Here is a 25,644-nt window from a genome sequence, read left to right as displayed (position 1 = left end):
TAATACATTTTTTTTCCTCTGTTCATATTTTATAAATCGAATTTATTACGCACACAATATATATATCGGAATACGTATCCATTTTATTGTTTAATCAAAAATATTATCTTATCAGCTTAGATCGGAAAATCCATTCATGTATAAATAAATAAATAAATTTCTTTAAATCCAAATCAAAGAAATGAATGCCGTGAAAAAAAAATACGCAGAAAAGAAAATGAAGAAAAAATGATTTACCGCCCAGCATTTATATGATTGCCGAATTCGTAGTCAGTTTATTTAAAAATTTATTTCCTGTTAGAGGCTATTGAAAATATAATTTAAGTGTGGGAGTCGGCAGAGAACGTATTATAATAGGGGTAAACCAGTATGGTTCGTAAACTTCGTAAGTATTCCAATTTCGTAAACTTTTGGCTTTTCGCCCGTTCATTAAGTGTCAAAATTTTACGAAATTGACTTACTTCCGAACTTTTGAACCATAATGGTTTACCGCTAATGTTTAATATACGTGAGCACTGTACCTAGCTTATATAACAATTGTTGCGTCGAAACCCGCACTTTTCATGTTTCAAAATCCATTACATAACCAGGGATAAAAATAAAAAGTCTCATTCTCGTTTGTTTAATGACATCGACCTCGCCTCAAATCAACAGAATTCACACGAAATCTCTACATTTTATCCCTAGTACGGTAATATATATTACACACTTGTCACGAAGAAGTCGAGGCTTCCTGAGACTGATAGTGACAAGTGTGTACTCTATTTTATCACATAAGCGAAAACGAGACAACTACTTAGAACTGAAGTGTACTATTTCACATAGGTGATTAGGGTGACGTAAATAAAACTGTGCTGAAACCTAATTGATTATTTGAAACTTCCTGTGTGTCTTCGGTGCAACAATATGGAATCAAATTTTCAAAGAGAGTCTGTTTTGTTGGCGTAATAAGAAATTCGATAGCGCTAGTGTCATAACATGATTTATTTTTGACTAAAGGGAAACAACTAGATGAAATGGCGAGAGAGGCTTTGTTGGACTGAGCTTAAATCGAGTCGGTCTTTTGAGATACGAAATTTAAAAATCCAAATCATTTGTTAGGAAATTAAATTTTCGATCACATTGTCCGTGAAAATATTGTTCGGTGAATTGACAGAAGTGACCGACTTGCCGACAGCGTCAATCATTGAGAGTCCTGTGAAATAGTGGTCATATCCATAATCTATAATGATAAGTTGATGTAAAACTTGAACATTATAACTTGCATCTTTGCGTCTCCATACTTATAATTTTCAAACGTCAATTTATACGTCAACTATAAGTCAATCTCCCTAACTGACTCTCTATTAACCTGATCAAATAGGGATAAGATATTTGGCGAAATCTTCAGTAAATTAGATGGAAAAACCTGTAAAACGGATGAAGGTAAAGTAGACCGTATCATTGCCAAAGTAGATAAAATATAAGACTGTAAACCAGTACCTATTTTAGGGAATTAAATTTCTCTAAATTTTTCAAAAATTCACGAATTCTCGTTTTGTGTCAAATCTCGCTAGATGTCATCGGTGTTCAGTTCAGCCAAAAGCTAGCCAAAAATTGGACTTACATTTAGTTTATGATTCGCCAGAGTTGTACATATAAAGAGGTCTGATTAATCTTTTAAGAGATTTGTCGTTACCTTTTCACTGTCGAGATGGACTGATTAGAAAGTGATATTTTTGAACTACATGTTAAAAGACAACACAATTCAATCAGATGTCATTATTGTAGCTCTTTCGAATTGATCCTTGTCACACTAGAGCTACGCAGAGAGGGTTTTGTTACTGTAATCTAAACTGAAATGAATGAAATAAAATATTGTGCACAACAACCTGATCAGACGAATTATTTGTGTTACGGTTGAGTTTCGAACCCACAACTGGCACTTCAATAATTCAATGTGAAGTCTCGACTTAAACACTGTGCTATTGAGTTGTTAATGCAAAACGTTGAAAACAGTTCTTAATACTTCTCTCAGATCAAAACAGTAGTACCACGGCGACGGCAAGACAGTATTTCTTTCGTTTCTTACGATTTTTTTTGACAAGAACATGGAAAGCATTTTAAAATTCTGCACAAATATTTTCCAATGTTTGCAGACTACACTACTACAACAATCTCTTGCCAACTTTACTCGCACTTCTTTTGGTATGTTGTTAAAGAAAATCTCACAACAAAAAAATTACAACTTTGTAAGCTTAACCAGTGTTTCAAATTTTAGATGAACATCAAGAGATGTTGTAGTACAAGTTTTTAGTAAAATGTTACATTCATAGATGAAATTAATTTTGTTAATTTCGATTTAACCAAACATGACTATTTTATCCTATACATGTTGAAATGTGTAATTCATACGAATACACTTCACATTTCTGTTTTGATTTATAGGTTAAAACCAAATGAAACTTTTGATTCATGCAGGCCCGAAGCGACGGTATGGGAATTCGAAGTTTGATTTTTGTATCACGGAAAAAAAATGTTGATGGTGTTAGCTGTGCAGAACAATTTTACAAGACAGCTGAATATTACGTTACACATATATGTACATTTTACATACTGACCACTCTAAGTGCAGTTAAGAAGTACATTGTACTGCTATGTTAACAATTGTACTTGTCCCGAATTTGTACAGTATATCAATACATTTTTCGTGGTAGTTGAGTAGTACTATTGTTGCTGAACATTATTGTCTAGTCTATTGAGCTATACTATATAGAAGATATAAGCGAATGATGCTCTGCTCAGCTGAATATTAATGCATTTTTTTTAATGTTACACATTTGAACTTGTCCCAATTTAAAAACATGTTCAGCTGTGCGGAATAGAATTTTTTTTGGCGATGAATAAAGGGAGATGAAAGGCTTTTTACAAAATATTTTCATAGAATGTTCCAAGGGTTTTTTTAAGCCAATCCGGCCCTGAACACATCAAACAAAATTAGCGTAAACCATAAGCTACAACTTTGAATCCCTTCGGATGGGGCATGAAAAGAAGTAACGAATCCAATTTGTATACAAAATATTTCGCCTCGGTTGTACCTTGGCTGGAAATTCTATAATTACAAAATCACATACAATTACAGTATTCTCTGTCAATTCCTTTATTGCAATACGAAATCTAATTTTAATCAAGGATATTGCAAACTTCCTGCAAATGTAACTAAAAATATATTTTGATTGAAGTAAAATGTACAAAAGGGCAATCTATTTTACATAAAATCTTATTCGAGAATAATTTTCACAGAAGAATGGGTAATTGTTTTGAGAAAATTTATCCACGTGATGCTAATACACAAACGTAAAAACCGCAATTTGTAAGCATCAGTAAAGATTCATTGAAACTTAAGGTGGATAAGGTGGATATTAGCTGATGCATTACATAGATCGAACTACTTAATAGTATGCATAGATCACATAGATCAACACAAAAAGGACACCTCTGCTGATACTTCTTTTAATTTATTTTTAAAAGTGTAAAATTTCCTATGACAAGATACACTGTACAGTTTTACCACCTTAATTTTCCTAGTTTGGTTGCTAAAGAGGGTATTGTTCGAACCATTTTCTTCATTGTAAATTTTTGGTTCATTCTGTGAAAGTCTACTGAATAATAAACATCAATATTATTGGATTGTGATATTTTCCTGAATCACGAAATCCGGACTCCGCTAATAGATTGACAATAAAATAGAATTACAGTTGATCGCTTACAAAAATCAAATAAGCACAATACGATCCTTCAAGTTCATCAGACTTATTTTAACTAAAAGAAAGACTTCCATTTTTAAGGTAATTTTTAGTGAACATGAAAAGCTCATCACATTGCTGTTGAACCAGAAAAAGTTAGGTCTTAGTAGTTATATTCGGTCATTGAACCTTGTAATATTACGAAAGCGAATCTCAGCACTCAGCACCAGCACATGTCCCACAGATTTTATTGGGACCAACGGACACTTGTTGTGTACTCAGGGCGCCGAGGACTCTCCAATGCCACCAATCGTGCACAAAACTTGCATTGTCTAGTCATTTGTTTCCTATTCTACAACTTTATCTAACTGTCAAATGTACTCTGTTGTCAGACATTTACGCTTTAATACACAATTACATTCGTTTCGTTTACGGGAAATCTCCATTCTGTGATTGTAAAATTTAATTTTGTTTCCATAAAACCGATAGAAATAAATATTTTATTGGCAAGTCTCATTGAAGCGCACCAAAATACAAAATTGTTTATTAATGAATTGGTGAATATTACAGTAACTTTCCACTTGATTTCATTGTAAAATTAAATTTTGTAATTAAATTGTTTTGTAATTCGAAAATTCCTGCGATTCTTTGAACGAACCACAAACAAAACAAAAATTACATTCAAGGGGCCACTCACATATTTGATGTCTTTTTTGAACTTCTATTTCGAGGTGCAAGTGGTCCAATCCATAGAAAATTTCGGATCATGTACATACCCATTGAACCTATTGAAACATGGTATGGTATGGTATTAGGACATTCGATATTGTTAACGTTACGCGTTGGCAACGGACCATCAGAGGAACATTATGAGTAAGTGGTATGGTATGTAGTGCACTTGTGGACATGTAATTTGAAATGAACAATTGCTGCACATACTCGAAAACCATGAATTTTTCAAAGCGTTGTATGCACGAGTCCAGATAATGACAAATTTATTATTTTGTCAATAGACATCACCTCCATTTCTTTCATTTATTTTTCGCTTAAAATGGCTGTAAGAAAACTTTTGTGCTTTTTACAATCACGGTTCTCCAAAATGGCCCATCGGATCAGCAAACTGAACGCAAGTTCGATCAGTACTCGAGTCTCTCAACCAATAAATGTAGTCGTCGTTCCCGAATCAGTTCAGCCCTGGTGGTAAGCTTGATCAAAAATGAATCCTTTTTACGAAGTCAAGTAAGTGAGTGAGATGACCTACTCGCTTATATATTAGCTCCAATTGTTGCAGAAAAAGGCCTTGAAGGCAGCTCATTCATAACCAATTCAATTTCTACCAATTTACTATTTGATAGAGAATTTCCTTCGGTACCTCAAATCTCAACTCTGCAAACAGGCGGTGTGTAAATATGTGTACTGAAGCACCACTCTGTATCTTCTCTGAACAATTTCAATCGTTGCATTACAAGGTCCCACCTGCTAAGAACGCTAAAAATTCACTCTGACTGTAGTATAAGACGGTTTGCTCTTTTCTGGACCTGCATTATATAACTTTCTGACACATCAACTTCGAAACGAAAGACTTCTGTCGTTCATTAAAAGGTTTGCTGTTAGGCTATCAAAAAATTGTCGGTAACAATTAAATTTAAATTCCGATCACATAATTAACACATTTCTTCTACAAATTTTGTTTGTTTTTCCTAAATTCTTAACTTTAACTTTTATCATCTTTCCTTGTTTCCCCATTTGCCAGTTTATGGCTTAATTAGCCTCTCTGGGTTTTACTGGATAGAATTTACATTTTGAGCTTTTTCATTGTAGCTCCATTGAACCGTTAAAATTGCGTATTGGAGCTACGCAGAGTAATTTTTTCTTAATTTTTTCAATTAATTTAGTGGAAAACTGTATATTTTTGGAAATAAATGAATGAAAAGATAAGAGGACTTCAGCTAGAGATCTTCATTTTTTTATTAAACCTTTAAGAAACGTCCATCCATCTGTTATCGCCAACGATGTCAATAATAGGTTCTTTCAAAATTAAAATTAAATAAATGGAGCCATTACAAAAGCGATAGTTCGTGACAATTTGCTTAACGACTAAAACTAGGCTTCAATTATATTGCCATTTCGACAATATGGTTGAATGAATATATCCCCCTTCATACTCCAGATTATCCCATTTATGGGTCACAGTATTATCACCTAATTGACACTGTATATGTATATGATATAACAGTGGATAAGAGAGATATAACAATGTCAACGTGATGTGTAATTAACCTTTTCCCAAGAACAGCAGCCTTTTCATAGTGTCGTATCATTTTCGTTATTAAAAAAAGAGATGACAATGCACGTGAGGGTTAAATAGCTGTGTAATACAGCAAAAAAAGAGTCCAACGATGCAATATCACAATGTCACAATAAATAGAGCAACAGTGTGCGACGTACTCATCAAATGAAACGGAACGAAACGGTGGAAAGGAAAAGCTAAAGTGACATTCCCATTTCCTTCGAATATGTTTCTTAGAATAAAAAGCTCCAGCGCAGAAGAAATGCTGAAAAGCGTTGGAATTCAACAACACTCTCACCTCATTCGCAAGATGACTATTCTACAACTTCTGATGTTAAAAATGATGGTAAAAACATTGTAATGGAAGGCACACCTGATTTGCGTTGTGAAACAGAGTTTCACGATTCCAGTGATGAAGATGAAGGCGCTTCCGGTCATCACTGCAGTGAAACTTATCCAAGGATGCTTTTCCATGACATGGTACTACTCAGGCTAGGCTATCTTACCATACATACCATGTCACGGCCTTGTGTCACTGCTGGCGGTCAGGGACTTGGGAAAACGGTCAGGGACTTGGGAAAACGGTCAGGGACTTGGGAAAACGGTCAGGGACTTGGGAAAACGGTCAGGGACTTGGGAAAACGGTTAGGGACTTGGGAAAATCACCTATTTTTCACCTAAAATCATTGATATCTCCAACAAGTCAACATGGACCTGGTGGTGTGTATACAATGTGCGTCAAAATGTACTCGCAACGAATCCGAATAATGCTTAATTTTTCTTTTGTTTATTTGACAGCCCGCTCTCTCATGGCTCTCTCACGAAGTACTTTTTGTTGAGTGGAATGGACACTTTAATGCTTAGTTTCCTCTTACCAAAAAAGTACTCCGTGGGAGAGACAAAATTGTTTTTTTTCTTCAATTTTTTCTTTATTTATGTCAGCTTGCTCTATCATGGCTCTCCCACGGAGTACTTTTTGTTGAGTGGAATGGACACTTAAGTGAACTGTTAAATAAACAAAGAAAAAATTGAAAAAATTCAATTTTGTCTCTCACACGGAGTACTTTTTTGGTAAGAGGAAACTAAGCATTAATATCCGTCACTCCTTGTCCCAAAGTTGTTCGAGGATTTCGCGATATCACTCTTATGAATTTTTCTCTTCATTGCCATACAAAAACAAAATCAAGAAAAAAACGAACTGAAACAAAAGAGAGAAAAGCTCACCGAACTCGCCACTAATAGCGTGAATTTGAATAGAAAAGTGTTTAGTTTGCAACATTGCAGTTCTTTTTGGTCTCATGAAACTAAATTAAATTTCAAATAGAAGTCCAACACATTCGATCATAAATATAAATCGAAAATATCTTTTAATGGTTTTGCTGAGTCTATGTGTTAACTGAGTTGAGTAGAGAATGGAAATTGAAATAAACTTCCGACCGAATTTTCCCCGATTTTCTTTCCGACTTTATGCTCGAAACATGTAATTGGAAACGATAATTTTTGATGACACAACATATCCGCATTTAACATTTATATTGTGGTACACGACGACGACGTATACTGTTATACGGAAATGTTTGTTTTATATAACATTGTGTGTAGAAGAACGGCTGAAGAGTATTTCAAATCATTTACTCGGTAGCTTAACCTCAAAATTAATTTCCGACGAAATGGCACTAAATCACTGTCTGTCTGTATAACTTAACCAGAAAATTATTTTCGGTTTAAGATGGGAGATGAAGACGGTTTTTGTGTGGTTAACTCTACCTTTATGTGTGTTAAAATGTTCTCCAGTTGCTTATCCGGTTTTCAATAAAATGTATAAATGCGGTGTGGAAGAAATGGTAATGGGAGGGGTGTGGACGACCGATGTTTCTTCTAAAAGGTTCAAAGTATATAAGAAACTTTGCAACTACATCTTACTTTTTGATGTATGTTCAACATTAACCAAAAAAACCGTTTTGGGTTTCCGTTTTTGTTATTTGGTGAAACAAAAATAGACCGAATGTTCACCCAAAATGTATGAGTTGAAATTTAGTGCCGGAGCACAACAGCCCACCTCCTAAACTTGCTCCATCTTGGTAATGAAGAAACACAGTACACGAAGGATTTACAAAAAGAATTGACTTATCAGATCACAGTTATAGAATTATAACTGGAGTTCAATGATAGTTATTTATGACATCGAGTGCGAAATAGGTACTTTATTAGGCTCTAGATGTGTCAACCCGTGTGTCATAATATACATCGTGAGCCTAATTAAGTACTTTGCAACGAGATTCATACAACGGTTCATGCCACAGAGACGTCTAAAGTTTGCAAATTTTGCTCAATATGATGTTGAGTGGTATAAAATTCTCTTAACATGTTGTTTGGAAACGTAAGAAATGTAATAGATTTTACTCAAAAACGTGAGACAAACATTTTTGAAGAAAAAAACGTTTTCGAGTAAAATCCCTAACTTAACAAGGAGACAAATGATGGAAATGGTTTCTTGTGTCGGATCTGTAATCGTCACACAAGAAGTTCCATTTACATTATTAGTCCAATTGGTAAGTAATGTACTATTTGGATAATTCTACTACATTTCGAGTACATTTCGTCGTACAATTACTAATGTCAGCGCTATATTTTCTTGAGAACTAACTTCACGGCTATCCAAATTCACGAAGTTATTTGACCAGAATGGCGCAAAGATTGAAATACTGAAAAAAATGAAACGGGGAACGCGAACGAATAAAATGAACGGGATAAAAATGTGATTTAATCGATGGAAGTTATAGTTCCTTAATTCAAGCTATATTTTTAGGATTTTCAGTTTCAATGTCTAGTCGAACAGACCATTTACGGTTATTAAATAGTTGCACTATAAGCCATACATGTCCCAGTCCCATATTTTATAGAAATTCAAATTGTCTACTTTGTGATTGGTTGTGTCGATTTCAACATTTTTATTAATTGTCCCATTCTTGGGTCTTCCGACAGCAAAACCTCAAATTATTTATATTTACCTCTCGGTGACCTGACCATAATCCAGCTACCTCGTTGAGCTTGATTTTTTTTAGAAAAGCAACGGTACAAGCTTCTAAATTGTTGTTGCTGATTATAAATGCTCATGCGAAGGTGAATAGTTAATAAAAAATTTGAAATCGACACACCCTACATGTGACGTTCTAGTTTCATCTCTAGTTAATAAATCTAAACTATGGACAAAACAAATGCGATATACAGTCGGTTACAACCTGTATAACGATGACTGCGGTTAGCCACTTTCACCTCATACCAAAAATCGTATTACTTTGTTCAGGGAAATGTGAAACAAAGTGGAAACGGAATATTTCCGTTTTACCGATTCAATACAGTTACCTACATAGATAGGTAGCTCCATTGAATGTTTCAGATGATTTTTTTTATTAAAACCCAATTTGATTCTTGTAGACGCTAAATGACAAGAAACACCGATGTGTGATAGTCACAATTTCGAGTCAGAAAGTCAAGAAGTTCGTTTTCTTTTAGTCCTACGGAATTTGTTCTTAAGATTTTTTATTGTGTCAGGACTTGTGTCAGAGCGTATTACTAACTTGGCTGTTTTTGATTTTTCAATGTTATTCTTGGTATCCTCTCTTTCCTCTAATTGACTTTCACGTTTCAACGACTTAGAGAATTCTATTCTTGCTGTTCTTTTTTCTATAAAGAGGAAAATTGTGTTCATGTAATCTGTACCATACGAAATAATAAACTAACTTGGCGCCATGATATCCTTATGGGACAATATTTATAATACATTCGGATGTTATGAGAGACAATCATCACATAAGGTGCAGGTGGTGCAATCGGTAGAGCGATGGGCTCACGCCCTAAAAGTCACGGGTTCGACTCCCGTGTCAGACATAGTTCATAGGGTTTTTCCTAATCGTAAATGATTAGTCTCTGTCTCTGCTGTTATTTACGACTAATCAGCTCTATCGACCGTAATAGGTCTCTAAGAAAAACAACAAAAAATGCTGAACACAGTTCTCATACGTCACATGCATAAGTCACAATCGTGATTCTAAAAATGTCCACTACTAGCGACACCTATGTTCTAATAGATTAATCATACGATTCACAACTGTAAAATCTATCGAAAATATTGGTAATGCACAACAGGCCAATTGGCGGCTTGGGTGCTTGGAAAGCATCAACTTTCCTGCCCATCTTATCTTATGTTATGTAAGGTGCATCTAGATGAAGACATGACATAGTATTACAGCGATTAAAATCTGAAACCATTTCTTAAAACTTGCAAAGAATTTATTCATGTCTTTTGGGAAACGTTCATTCATTCATTCCATAAACGATTTCTTCTTATACAAAATTATTTCATCAAGCATTCGTAGCATACATTATATTTACCTTCGCGTTACACAAAGCTCAAAAGCAAATAATTCATAAAATGTTTTTTTCAATCCAGAAAATAAATAATAAATTTCCTTAAAACTCCTCGGAACGATTCATTTCAATACAAATGTGACGATTGAATGACTATCGGGTTATGTGAAATTCTTTTATATTTTTCATTTTGAAAAATTGGTATCCTTTTATACGACTCTCTCTACTCTCAATTCAGTTGAGCCCCCTTTCGATTTTCCTTACAAAAAAAAGACGAAACGGATAAACGGGCTTTTTTATACACCAGACATTGTCAAAGTATGTAACAACCATAAAATAACTTCATCATTTTGCCATTTTGCAATGTTATGTCTGAACTAAAAAGTAAGTGTAATATAAAAGAGATTTGCAAAAGATCGACAGCGTAGAAAGGAGAGTATCATTCAAACTCGAATCAAACCGGTTTTTTTTTCTTTATTTATTCTATGAAATATTTTACTCTAAATCGAATTTCACACATAAAAAATAAATTTACCGTTATCTATCACACAGGAAAATAAAAACCAAAATGAAATTTATATATAAAAGTGTCAGTATATGTGGACGTTAAAAGCTGAGAGGAAGGAAAAAGAAACAACAACAATCCACCCAAAACATTTGATCGAAGATGTTAGTTACCTAACTCTCCCATTCGATATGAGTTCGAAGAGTAAAATATATAAATTACTCTGACATATGTACTAGGCCCCATCTTTTGGGTGGGTCAGGTCCGTTGACTGACTGATTTTCTCAATGAATTTTATACGACACTCGCTTCGCTCTGGCAAAGTTCCATTTCAGTGCCATTTCACACTCGTTGAATTTCAAACTACCACGAAATCACTCAAAAAATTCTTTCGGAATAGATCGTAGATTATTCCTTCGATACTTCCAACTTAACCTCAGGAATTTCTTTCCTCGTCGAATAATAATTGTCAAAATGTGATACATAACCTTAAATGTCATGGTCATACATGCATTTTCAATCATACATAGTAACGAAGATTATTTGACAGACATTTTAAAGTCTTTATCATTCGTAAGACCCATGACTTTCAGTCAAGGGAATAAGGTTCGGTTGGTTGGTTAGCGCGTTTTTCTTATTTTTTTTTTCGTTTCTGTGGCTAACACATGGTATATATCTGTTCGGTCATCTAATATGAAATGACTTAAAATGACTAACCCTTCTGATTGATTTATGTGAAAATATGTCGAAATTCGGATGTTATGTTACAGGAACTCGGTGCGGTTTTTCATACTTTCAATTTAATAGATGATGATGGTGATGTGACAAAATAAAATGAAAATAAATTTTCGTCCGGTTTTATAGCCTGTACAGAAATCTTAGGAATGAAGTGAAATTTGGTTGGAGGATGAAAGGTCATATAGCTGAATTCCGTTCATATAAACGTTGAGAAAGCAAGACGAATCTTGGTACTTTTCCAAGGATAGTAGATCGAAAAACATTGTTATTTTAATTCATTGTGTTCGAGATTGTGTCGCTATTTATATCAGCATGCTTGAGTTTTTATAGATAACAGAGCACATTAAACTTAAACTTACGTTTCGTGGGCTTTATTTGTTTCCATCGTGTTATTTCGTTCCACAGAACAGAGAACAGTAGCGTCTATCTTTTCATTTCTTCTTTTCCACAAATACGAGTGAGTGCGACTCTCTTTGCGTTTCTCTCTCCTGTTGTGGAACGAATAAACTGCAGAGCGTAACGTAAAAAAACTTTATTCGTGTCAAGTCTATTTGCACAATATCTTCTGAAAGTCAATTTCAATTTGTCTTATAGTGAACACCATGAACAGCAGCGGATGTTAGCAATTATACAACTGAATGTTGACTTCGATTTGTCTGTTTTTTTAAATACAAAATTCATTGTTGTCTTTGAATGAACCAACATTTTTATTCTTGCAATGTAATGCCTTAACGGTTCTTCTGTAATCTTCGAAAGTGTTCATTATCAAAATTGTATTTTTAAGCGGAATCTTCGCACTAACAAGATTTTCATAATTCATGTTCTCGGGGATTTTGTTTTGTTTTGATGAGCTGAAAAACAGCTGATGCAAGTATGCCTAAATTTCACTGGCATCCACTGTACCTAAAATCCTATATATTATTCTTCGCGAAACACATTCCATTCGGAATATACTAACCGCGATGTGTCGGTGACACACGTCAAAAAATGCATTCCTTCATTTATTTGCAGCATATTTGTTTCAGTTTTGTACACAATTTCTCAAATAATGCTACTAAATACATGCAAAACCGGATGGAAACAAGTACAATATTGAGACAATCAGCAAATGAAACCGTGAATGAAATTATAATAATAATCGCAAGTTCACACAACACTCGTATGTGTTGCATAATTACACAACGTCCTTACCGTCACAAAAAGAACACCCCCGGAGCCACATATTCCAAGGAGCTAAGAACGTATATATGCATGTTTACCGTAACAATTGCTTGTCATCAACAATTACTCGTCATCGGGATTATATGTATAGTATGACGACGGCATAAAGTTCCAAGTCAAACAATAGTGTTCCGTATAAATGTGGCATATTCTCCGTCAAAGCATAATGTATAATGAAAGATACCTGCGTTTCAGATGACATTAATTTGATGTGAAATATTGTTGGCTTGTATATAAGTAAAACAAAACAATATAAATTCTATGAATGAGCAACTTATATGCCAGTAGCATTTTTGCGTGTGTGTTACGGCATTATTATTTTCATGTGTGGATGACAGTGCCGTGTTTAGCCAACTCATCGAACGGGGACATTACGAGGCTTGAAACTTCTTAGTAAATGAGAGCACAACCCTGTTGAGGCTGTAGCTCGCAGATCTAACGAAATGTATATCAACTGTCTCCTGCTTAAGACCTATCCGAACAGAACGACAGTCCGTACAAAATAGCAAATCATATTATGTAGAAAAGGTGTTTACACTTGCACCGGAAGTATTTTTTTCTTGAAAAATTCTTTGGAATTTGTGTTTGGAATGTGTGGAAACCAGGAACTATTTTTTTCCCGATTCCCAATTTTTCCAAAAACTTTTTTTTTGAAATTTTTTTGAAAACCCGAGTGAAAAATAAAATCATCGAAAAAGTGTATAAACGTTTCAGGAGAAAATCGAAGTATTGTGCGTTTCTTTTAGATAGGGAATCTAGGAAAATGTGAGAAAATTCAAGAAAATATGGGAAAATGGTTTTCCAAGAATATTTTTTGGTGGAAACTAAGAAAAAATTAAATGTAGTTTCTTCATAATCTATTACATTTTGGTACGTCCTGTCATAAAATTACTAGTGGCTTGTCGCTTATTTTCATGTGAAGCAACTTCACTTTAATGATATTTACTCTGTAATGACAGTTGTGATGTAAAGTCGCTTCACATGAAAATAAGCTGCAGAAAATTTAGTACTTACTAATGTACTAGACCCGCGAGAGCTAGCTTGACTTACTTTTAGACAAGTTACCAATTTTTAAATTTTAGTATCATCTGGAGAACTCAATTATTACGAAAAATTGATTGTCCCTAATGCAGCTTTGGATCACCCCATTGACAATATTGTCATATAAAAGGTGACGCTGAAACTTATTTTTCGGTCAATACCCTCTCCAGCAACTAAACTACATTTAAAGTGGTGAAAATGCAACGTTCCACGCTTTGCATTTTACATGTAAAATGAGAAAATAGTCAACAATGTATGATGCCTGAAACAAAGGAATGAGGTGCTGTTTTGACGCGTCAAAACAAAGTTTGTTTGCTATAAAGCCTATTGTTTCGGTTCATTCGTTCACACACTCATTTATTTCGGTTATTCCGTTGCGGTTCTTCCGCCAAATGCAACACCTCACATACTTGCAGTGCCGCACTTAACAATCTCCGCAGTGCAAAATGTTAGAAGGCTATGTTCACTTTTAAATGACATTTATATTACGAAGACTTTTTCAAGGTAAATATAGTGAGGAGGTAATGCCATCCAGACGCGCGGTGTAGCACATAAGTTCGATGCCACTGACATCTTTTTTTAAATGGTTGACTATGATTTACTTGTGTTTTCACAAAATATTTTTGCTATCTCACAACAGATGGCTCGAGTTTCCATTCCTTTTTTTGTTTTTAACGAAGGGAATAGATGGCGTGTGTATCGAACTTTCGTGCCACCGCACATCTGATTCGATTATATGTGGCATAACCTCTTCACTATATTTACCTTGGACTTTTTTGCTAAGATCGCAAAAGTACAATCCATTGAAGTGAAACGACAATACCAAATTTAGCTCAGCACAGTGCCATACTATAATCTACAGAGTACAGGACCGTGTTCACTTTTAATTGCCAATTGTATTGCGGAGATCGCAAACGTAATGTGGTGAAATGACAACACTAAAAGTTCAAAGTTTGAGGCAAACGTACGACGTGAATATGACACATTGAGTCATTCCACTGCTCATCAATGGATTTTCTTTCTTTCTTTTATTAAACAACAATTTTTTTTAGATTTTCATCTCTAGGCAAAGGCAGAGCCTCTGATGCCTTTACTTCCCACTCGGAATTGTCATGCCATTTAAAAACGACCTATTGAACATGGATAACAATTTGCAAATCTAAAAAGTGCTCCGTTCGGTCCAATCGCTGTTCTTGCAGACGCGGCCCTGAGTGGATAGCAAAGTTTACTTCTTCAACAAATAAAAATGGGATTATCCGAAAGAAAACAAAAGACTTATCGTAATTAGTCAGGCGAAAAAGGCCCGTGTGCTCTCTTACAATTTGAAGATTATGCTGAGCAAATTTGCCCCGTTATACGAACGGAAGTTTTAATTTTCTGTAACGGCTCGTAGCTTCGTAAGTAGCGAATAGGAAATGTACGTGTACATACGTCTGTATTATGGTCCACATATTGCACAATTAGGTTGAAATGTATGCAAATGAGGCTAAATATATATCAAGACATCCATATACACTATATATACAAATTGTAAACCGGGAGTGCTTGATATTTTCAACACAAACACAATGAATTATTAAATTTATTTTAAATTATTCAATTTTGAAAGCATATTATAGAAGTGGGACGCAAATACACACATTAATTTCAAACAACACATATATTACCTAAAACATAATCTAAGTTATCGTGTTGAGAGGATATGTTGTCTCTGTTTTTGGTTGCGTGTACGGTTTGATGTACATCAACATCAATTCATTATATTTCATCAGATGAGCCTAAATCGGGTTAAAGGTTCTGTGATGTGTGATATGATTACGGGGCATATAGGTTCGAATGAACACCAGGTTAGGTATATATTAGAGGAGAAAAGATGGCTGGAATAAAAAAAAGGATTCGTGTTCCATAAAGAAGCATACATACTACAAACACACACCCAATCGTACATTCGAAGCCGGGTATTTTCACTAAAAACAAACAATCTTATAAATATTTTAATTTAATTCCAAAAAAGGTCACATATTTATATGAAAATAGATATGCTTACGTTTGCAATGCTAAAGGAGATATTTGTTGAAACCATCATCCCCATTTCCACCCCCCCAAAAACTCGAAACCATAATATCCTATATAGGAAGCTATGAATCGGTGGCATAAAGAAAATTTCCCATTTGGGTTTTTGTGTTTAGAATTATGTAGATAGAGCACGAGAGTACTTTACTATTTCTGTATACGTGAGAGTGTATTGGTGAGCTATGATATGAATCGGTCGGTAGGGAAAGTAAACGGTCGAGAAGGAAAGTAACGGTTGGGAAGGAAAGCACCAACACACTCTCACTATTACAGAAAAATATCTTTCAAAATACCCCAATACACACTCGATGTGTGTTTTCGCTTGGGCTTCGCCCGCGCGTGCACACACATCTTGTGTGTATTGGGGTATGTTGAAATATACTATTCTTGAAAGTTTGGCGTATGACCGTATACATATACCCAGTGTGGAAGCATATAAACTATTCGGCTATCACCATACAAGACGAGATGTTTACTTTCCCATTCCACATATATTTGCACATATGGGACCAAAGAATGGAAAATTTAATGCTTGCCTTACCTCTTATGTTGCACAATTGATTGTGTACTTTCGTTTAAATGTATTTATCGCATACGAATTGCATGTCTAAAGAAGACATTATCTGTGACATTTTCAACCGAATCCGGAAGGAAGACGCGACAATGTAGATATACGTGCAGGGTACACAGAAAAAGAAATGAAGTTAGTGGGATTCTTTTGAAAAAATTCGCTTTCACAGTGAATGGGAGCGAAATATTTTCACGATCAATGTATTCAACATTCCTCGATAGGTCTCGGTCCCAACACAGATCTATCCTATGGACCTAGATCTTAGTTTAGGGATTAATGTTCCGCGATCAATTTTTTTTTAGTTTAAATTTAATCTCCTTTATTTGACTCCCAATCATAAAGTCCTGGAAGGATTTTGTTTTAATCATTCGAGACCTTGTAAAAAATTGAGATGTGGTGGCATTTGTTGTTATTGGTAGGAATCAAAAGCACAGCAAGCCCAATAGTGGCATAGGTGCACGACTCCACTACTCGACTCACTTCTCCTATTCGTAGGGAAAGTGTTTTTTTATGCTATTGCGTTCCTAATGTTGTCGGAGTTTATTTCGAGCTGTTGTTCGGTAGTAAAATACCCTTCGAGTGATTAAATGTGACATCTAATTTGCAAATAGGGTTATGATGAGAAAGAAACTGCTGAAATTTGGATTATTGTTTTTAAAATTTTCATTAAGTTTCTCATGTAAATTACGGCAGGAAAGAAATCCACTTACTTTAAGAGCGATGGACTCTTTGTAAATTTGTAGCCTACATTTAGGCGGAGAGATATTAGTTTTTTGATGATTTGTCAATGATTTGTTTGATAAAACCATTAAAGCACGCAAAAATGTGTTAAGATTTTGGTTCAGACAAATCATCAAAGCAAATATTTTCCGCCTAAATGTAGGTTACAAATGTGCAAAGGGTCCGTTGCTCTTAACTTGTCTTGCGGGATGTGTCAAAATAACATATTCAATACGAAAAACGCCACGTTCGGAATCTTGTCAATATTTACAATTTATTTTTTTAACCTGTCACAGACCGCAAGCAGTTTTACTTTCTGATCTTTTACTTCATTTGATCAAAGATTTTCAAAGATTGATTTCATAAATCTTTTACTTCATTTGTTTTGAACATGCTTTTTGCTATATAAGACTTCATTAGTCATAGATTGTCGTTTATTACTGATGTCGTTGTCGATAACAGATGACAGCCGTCTGTAACAGGTGTAAGCGTTTTTTCTTACGTACTGGAAGTCATCCCTTCCGCACATACACTTTTTATTCCAGATGTTTATCTATGTAAGTGTGCTGCTGTCAAAAACAGTATATCTTAAAGTACTTGTCTTAGAGCCGCGGATGATGTTCACCCTGTATTGTGTACGTATTCAAAATAGCATTTTGATCGTTGAGATACAATTATTTCCGTCGCAGCACGGGTCCCTAATGAATTGCAGAAAGTGGATAAAATGTCGCTTGGTATTGGTGATTCGGGTCGTTCGGAAATCGGAAATGTTGAAAGTCTCTTCGGCATACTTATCATCGATAACAGGATTTATCAAACTTGATCTACATCACCGAAGAAATTGAAAAAATTCGGAAAAATAAGTTCTAAGAAATGCAATTTTCTTCAACGAACAGAAGATACAGAAGGGGGAAAATTGAGAAAAATTTTGATTTATCAAGAGTTTAACATTTATTGAATGAAGAAGAAAAAAATCCAAAATGAAATTGAAAAGAAAAAGTAGAACAAAAGCGAAAGAAATTTAACTGCGCGCCACTTCTAAAAACTAAGCTTTCCACTTGCTATATCTTTGAATATTTAATAAAAGAAAGTTCGGTAAAATAAGTTTTTGTTGTTATGGTCGCCAGAAAGGAACCATATATTTGTGTAATATGTAGAGAAATGGTCCCATTGAATCGTTCTACTCACAAAAATGAAAACCAAAACAAGCACTTGGCATATCGTGCATACGACGCTTATCTATTTCATGTATTAAAGTTTTTCCACTTGCTCTTATTAGATAAAGTTAATAAATTTTTATCGCGTGTTTTGCTGTTTTCAATTTGTGTAATCTAAGATGTGTGTGCGTTTGAAACGATAGCAGCTATAGGAACTTAACATAACATTTCAAATTTGATGCTGTTGTGTTTCTGGCAAAATTAAGGTGAACTCTTTTGTTTACTAGAATGTATACACAGTATATCGGGTAAGCGTAACATGTTTAATACGTCAGCCCGTTGTTAGAATACCGTTAATCTTTTGTAGACAGCAACACTTCTCTGTTCACAAAGCAACACAGAATAGAGGCGAATAAAGGTTTAAGTGCATGGATTGGATACAGAGAGAGCCTCGGATGTTAATCCATCAAATATCTATCAAAATAAATTCCTACACATATTTTGTAACTAATTTGATTGGAAATCTATTACAACATAAATAAATCAGTGCTCCGAGAGATCGAATCCTTCTCTTTGTGTGCCTTCATCGCATGGTGTTAGTTGCAACGTGCATTTTTCTTTATAGATAATTTAAGTTCAATGTACTTCTATGAGAATTAAGACCATAAAACAGACTCTGCAGACCCAAAACCCATAATAGATGTAGCCGTGAAGTATCGCCAAAGTCAAATCGGCAAGATTTTTTTGACGACTCTTCAAATTGTGGCTTTTGTTCACATTCTGGCGATCTTTTTTTGGCGTTTCTTTACACTTTGCCGATTTTTCTTGGCGATTTTTCACGGAAATGTAAACTTTTGGGATTTTTTTCTGGTGCTAATTATATCACCGCCTAGAGGTACACTCAAATATTTGCACACAAAATACATCGGGAGTGGGTCGTGTTATTAATGGTATTCTTCTGCGTACGGTTCATTGGGAGAACCAAACATCACAGTCACGCAGATTATGCAGCTTGGGTATGCTGTTGCTGAGAAACATTACTTTTATGCTAAATATAGAAGACAAATCCTATACAGAATTTGACCTGACCGGAATTTCAGGGCCGTAACTAGAAGATATTTACCCCTCTGTATTTATATGCAGTGTGATAAAAGACATTTTCTGAAATAATTACTGGGAGGGGGAGCTTGTAAGGTAAGAAAGTTATGATGAAAAAGCCACTGAGCAAACCATAGAACGGGGCAGTTTGTAAGAAAATTATCTACAACCACCACAGCACGGATTCTATTTAAATTATTCAACTTTTAACAATATCCAACATTTCCAGAACTTCGTCCATTATCGACTTGTGATTCAATTGTTTTGCTATTAGTTTTCAATCGATCACAATACTCGTTCAGTTTACCACAGAAATCTACAAAGTTTAATTTCTCCAACTTGCCGACCAAATCGAACCGAACACACAATGATGAGTTAATGGCACTTCAGTCTGAGGGGGAAACAACAAGAGCGAATGGTGGGACAGGCTGCATTCGCCATTGGAGCGAATATAGGGAAACATGAACGAGTTAATGGAGCGAATGGTGGGACAGGATTTTCCGTTGTTGTTTCCTCATCGGTTTAATCATGCAAATTATTTATTTCTCAAATTTTATCTGAATAACAAAAACTGTTGTTGACAAAGTTTCGAATCAAGAACCAACTTGTTTATACAAAATGGGTACAAATTCGTCAAATTCTGCTTGAATGAAGTTTCCAGCGACTGGATTCCCAAGATTGTATTTTTCCGCAAATTTGCTAATCCTGAAAAATCCGCGATTCTCAGCACTTCGGCTGGTTAAACGAAGCTCGTCGAAAGTTAGTTTTCCATTTTGTTTGTAAACCAAAAATACGTAACGATGCAAACCGGTGCCTGTTGTTTGGTTACGAAATTGAATTTATAAATTAATCGATTCGAATTCTGATGTTCTGATTCTTCCGGTGGACCAGCACCAATATATTCCGTTAATGTATCACCGTCGGCAACTTTCGATCCAGGAATGTTACCGACACAGTTCATCTCATTCATTGGACCAATGATGGCTCCTTCCGACTCGGGGAGTCCGCATCAGTCATGCACAACAAATAAAATACCTCTGGAATTTTTTTGACTTGAAGAGGTCTTAATTCGTTTCCTTGATTGACGCTAAGGTCACTGGGATATGTCACTTTTGCTACCTCAACCGGAGCAACAGATAGCCGTGAAGTATCGCCAAAAAAAATTGTCAATTTTTTTTTTTCATAAACCAAATTATTTTTCGAAAAGAATCCTACGAGTAGAAGAAACACTTTTTGTGTTACATTTCGTAAAAGGAAGATGATCCTATGACTTCCTGTAGCATTTCGTACTAGGAAAATTTCACTTCTTACAAGGAAAATATTTTTGGCGATTTGGATTATGGCGATTCTTCACGGGAATGAGCGAGCAACAGGTATTACATCTGGAACTACTTCATGTTCTTCCATGGTTTTCTGGATTAGAGCAGTTGCTATTTGCGAACAACGATCACATGCCGGTGATAATTTTCTTTTCTGTGCGTGCAGAGGTTTTGGGATAAAGGATGGAATCATTTCGTTCCTGCCAATGTTCATCGTATTTTCGAATTTTTAGCCCCGTACGAAGTACTGGGGGCTTATAAGATTAATATGCCGTTTGTAACACGTCGAATTGGAAGCAGACAGTAAGGGCAAAGCATTTGGTTATGTTAATAGATGACGAATCCGCAATAAAAAAAATGTCCGTCCGTCCATCCGTCCGTCCGTCCGTCCATCCGTCCGTCCGTCCATCCGTCCGTCCATCCGTCCGTCCGTCCGTCCATCCGTCCGTCCGTCCATCCGTCCGTCCGTCCGTCCATCCGTCCGTCCGTCCGTCTGTGACCCCTCTAGCTTGAGTAAATCACAACCTTTTTTCAAAATTCTTTTTTTCCCCGATTGGTATCGACAAAAGTAAGGTCAAGTTCGAAAATAGGCATGGTAGGGTCGGCCCTTCCAGAGCTAGGGCCCTATAGGTGTTTTTCAGTCTTTCGACGATATCTACCGAAATACGCACGCAATAGCTGCTTGTGATATATCAATTGAAAGGTACGAGTAGAACAAAGTTGCTGAACATTGTTTTTGGGTAAGATGCAACGTGGGCTTGTTGGGAGGGCTCAAAGGTCGTTACTCGGCCCTAAGTGTTTTTTGCACATAAATCGAGTAAATCTCATCCGATTTTGCTAGTTTTAGTTTTTTATGGAAGGTAATTGAATACCGAAAAGAACGTGACGAAAAAAGTTTCAAATTTGGGCCCTTGCACTAAGGCCGCTACTCGGCCCTAAGTGCTTTTTGCACATAAATCGAGTAAATCTCAACCGATTTTGCTAGTTTTTGTTTCATTTGAGAGGTAATTGAATACCCAATGGAAAGTTGGCAAAAAATTTTGGGGTTCTAAAATAATGTCGTAAATTGTTGGTTTTATTTGAAAGGTACTTCGTACGGGCTTTCGTAATTGCGGTATGCGCAATTTTAAAAATGAACAGTTTCAGTAAATTTGACAATGCCCAACTTGACTTGCATTTTGGTAACAGACGCATTAGAGGGTTGTAGACGTATTAGGGTTCCGGGCTTATTAGGGCTACGGACGTATTATGGTTGCGGACGAAATAGGATTACGGGTTGTACGGGGCTAAGTCGCAGCAAACGCTCCGACTGTTCTGATGCCTTGTTTTTATTTGAGTAAAGCGTATCTCATTCAGATCTCATACAGGATTTTAGGCCAATTAAAAATCGTCAAAAAAAATCGCTTGCGAAGTGAAAAGCCACGTAATCGGCTTCAAGACGTACTTTCATAATTGGTAGGGTAACTTTCTTATACAACTTGTCCCTGCTGAAGTTGAAGGGTAATTCTCTTGAATGTAGACCGAGGATTTATGTCGCCTTTTTTAATCTTTCTTTAAATTGCATGTTCTAACGATAGTAGAGAGATTGAGCGAGTATTCTTCAAAGTTCTCTCCTGAAACCCGTTTTCTCCGACAAATTATTTGTTATTTTGTGAAATTTCACCAAGAGTGAAAAGTTTGCGGCCAGAGCGAAGCGAGACCATAGGATCGGGAGCACCTGTGTCCAAAAGTTTATTTTGACGAGTTGGTGATTGTGATCCTAAGCCGAAGGCGCATTTGAATGCGAATGGTGGGACAGGATTTTCCATGGTTGTTTCCCCCTCGCTTCAGCCGGATTTATCATCGACGCGTAAATGAATTCTTCGGACATAAGTACAAATCTAAGCCAAAGATATGGAAATATAATATGATCAGAAGTCCAGATATATTCATTACTACTACTTAAACTATGCCATCCATGTCCGATTTCATAAGTTAAGTATATTGTTAATTGAACGGAATAGTTCTCTGATAAGGGTTGTTATAAACGCTTTAACCCAACCATCAAATTAGACAAAGGTTCATTTTCCATCTTGTTGTAATGTTGTATACATAACCACAATCACAATACTCAATACTCAACCATTAATATATGGACAGATAGATGTGAGGGGCGGACGGGTATAGATAGATTATTATTTTTCATAAAACCCAAATACAAAATACGTAAATTTATTAGCCAAACAGGAGTGATAAAATAGCCATTATGCTGGGGATGATGACCTTTGTTTATGATTTCGGATCGGATACATACCAAATTTTACGTATCTCGATACTAGAACCGGTCTGATAGAGGAATTCGAACTTCAGACATTAAAAGAAGTGGTGCACATCTTTTGTGTGGGAAAGAAGCTCGACAAGAAGTGAATATAATCTCCGCAAAGAAATATTGTTGTATACCTTTTCGGTAGTGTTCGAAATGTGATGCATGATATATAGACTCAAAGTGATTGATATCTCAATAAACAAGATGAAGCAGAGCAAAATTCAATCGTATAATATGGCTGTATGGTGTGAGGTTTATCTTTGCTCGGTGTACAAGGTATATACTTTGCTCGGTGTACAATAGCGATGATAAGGGATTGTGGGATTGGTCGTTAATATTTTGGCTAGAAAAAATCAACGAATATTACTACGCTTGAAGTAAAGATATTAAATGCACAGTCGTCGGTACGTGTTTGATTTCTTGTGACAATCTTCTATATAATAAAACCGAGAGGTCGTTACACCTTGGTTCACCTAGCTTCACCTAGCTTCACCTGGGTTCACCTAGCTTCACCTGGGTTCACCTAGCTTCACCTGGGTTCACCTGGGTTCACCTAGCTTCACCTGGCTACCACCCCGTCCAACGGTCACAAGGCTGACTCATAGGACGAGGGTTTGGCTACCCCCCGTCCAACGACTGCTCGGCTGACCTCTAGGACGAGGGTTTAGCTACCCACCGTCCAACTGCCACTGGGCTAACCTCTAGGACGAGGGTTTGGCTACCCCCGTCCAACGACTGCTCGGCTGACCTCTATGACGAGGGTTTAGCTACCCACCGTCCAACTGCCACTGTGCTAACCACTAGGACTAGCGTTTGGCTACCCCCCGTCCAACTGTTACTCGGCTGACCTCTAGGACGATGGTTTGGCTACCTCCGTCAAACGGCCACTCAGCTGATCTTTTGTACGACAGTTTGGTTACCACCTGTTCAACGGCTACTCGCCTGACCTCTAGGACGAGGGTTTGGCTACCCACCGTCCAACGGCCACTTGCTTACGTCCAACAATCTATATTCAAGATCAACCTGAGAAAATTGTGTGAGAACGTTTTCATCTTGCTTAAAAAGGTTACCCTGAAAAACTGAGGTAAGGTAGTTGGCTATTGTGTTTTCTAATGACAAGAGCATGTTAATTACTTTCTGGTCTATTTTGGGTGTGTCTGCTCAACTGAATCTATTTTTTTTTAATCACCAAAGAATCATTTAATTGAGAAACGTTTACTCATGACATTGAAAACTTCATTAAACGTACACCGACTCCAGTCGACAAAATCCGTGAACGGTGATTAATGATTTAACGTACGCTTAAACAGCCGAAAGAAAACCTCATCCGATTTTAGCCGGTGAGTAAAAACACCAGCCTCCAAAAAATAGACCAGTGATGTCAGTGAGATTAAGGGTTGCAGTTGCAAAATGGTAACAGTATGAGTTGTGTCAGTGTCATTGGAGATGCAAATGTGATAAGGTGTGTTGGTGTGATAATGGGTGTAAGTGTGATAAGGAGTGTGATTGTGATAAGAGTGTGAATTAGAAGAGGAAGATCAGTGCTAGATTGACCTAGCTTTCCTTAGATTCACCTAGCTTAACTTTAAATAGTAATTCCATTTCCCCAAGACTTATGTTTCCACAAGAATTACGAAATACGGTTACTGTGGAACTAAGACTCAGTCGGAATTATGATTTCTAAGGAATTACTAAAATTAAATAAAAGTGGTAGAACATTTTGTGAATGTGGTTGCGAGAATTCGTGGGGTTAAGAGGCTCAGTGTAGGTTTAGTAAGGTTGGGAATGTCAGTGTTATTGGGAGTGGTGGGAGTGTTAGTATGGGTGTTGGGTGGTAGTGTTAGGTGGTGTTGGAAGTGTCCGTGTGATTAGGATTGTCATTGTGATTAGATGTGAAAGTGTAAGAGTTTCAGTATACTCAGTGATGTTTTGAGTCTCAGGATGATCTCAGAAGTGGCAGTGTTGTTGGTAGTGTCGATGTACTTGGAGTGTCACATGAACTAATTATGTCAGTGTGGTTAAGATTGTCAGTATATCCCGGGCGAAGCCCGGGCTACAGTGCTAGTGTTATTATGGTTGTCGATGTAATTTTCTGGTAGTAAAAATAATTCAAGGGCAGTAAGGTCCCGAACATAAATTGTTGGACAGAATTTCTTTCGTTAATTGATAATCGGGTTTCTAGTTTTATCATCAAAAAACTAAATTGTTATAGCGCTGTAATTCAAAATATGCATGGTCGCTCAATAAAAATGACATGCAACAGCACCCTAATTTTCCAGCTCCCTTGATCATGGTCCAATTGGTCCCTATGAGCATGCGCCTCTCTACACTGCCACAACATAGCACAATTATTTTTATCCGCCTGATTAAATTAAATGTATTGCCGAAGGTATTTCAAATACCGTCACAGGCGCCCTTAGTCGGAGACTAATAGGGATATATTAATGGAACAGCAAGTTTATCGCAGCAAAATCATTAAATATCTAACTTTATTTGTGTAAAGTCTACAA

The 25,644-nt window shown here is 36.1% G+C and overlaps 1 protein-coding gene and 1 pseudogene across 1 annotated transcript in view; both read right to left on the bottom strand.

Annotated features, from left to right (window-relative positions):
• LOC119066490 overlaps positions 1 to 25,644 on the bottom strand; it is a 77,280-nt gene that overhangs the window by 36,549 nt on the left and 15,087 nt on the right. The gene's annotated exons all lie outside the window — the stretch shown is intronic.
• LOC119065983 lies at positions 20,104 to 25,426 on the bottom strand (annotated as a pseudogene).

The sequence above is a fragment of the Bradysia coprophila genome, chromosome IV (genome assembly GCF_014529535.1).
Source record: "Bradysia coprophila strain Holo2 chromosome IV, BU_Bcop_v1, whole genome shotgun sequence".
Taxonomy (NCBI): domain Eukaryota; kingdom Metazoa; phylum Arthropoda; class Insecta; order Diptera; family Sciaridae; genus Bradysia; species Bradysia coprophila.
The sequence above is the reverse complement of the archived record's forward strand: the minus strand, read 5'-3'. Positions and strand labels throughout refer to the sequence as shown.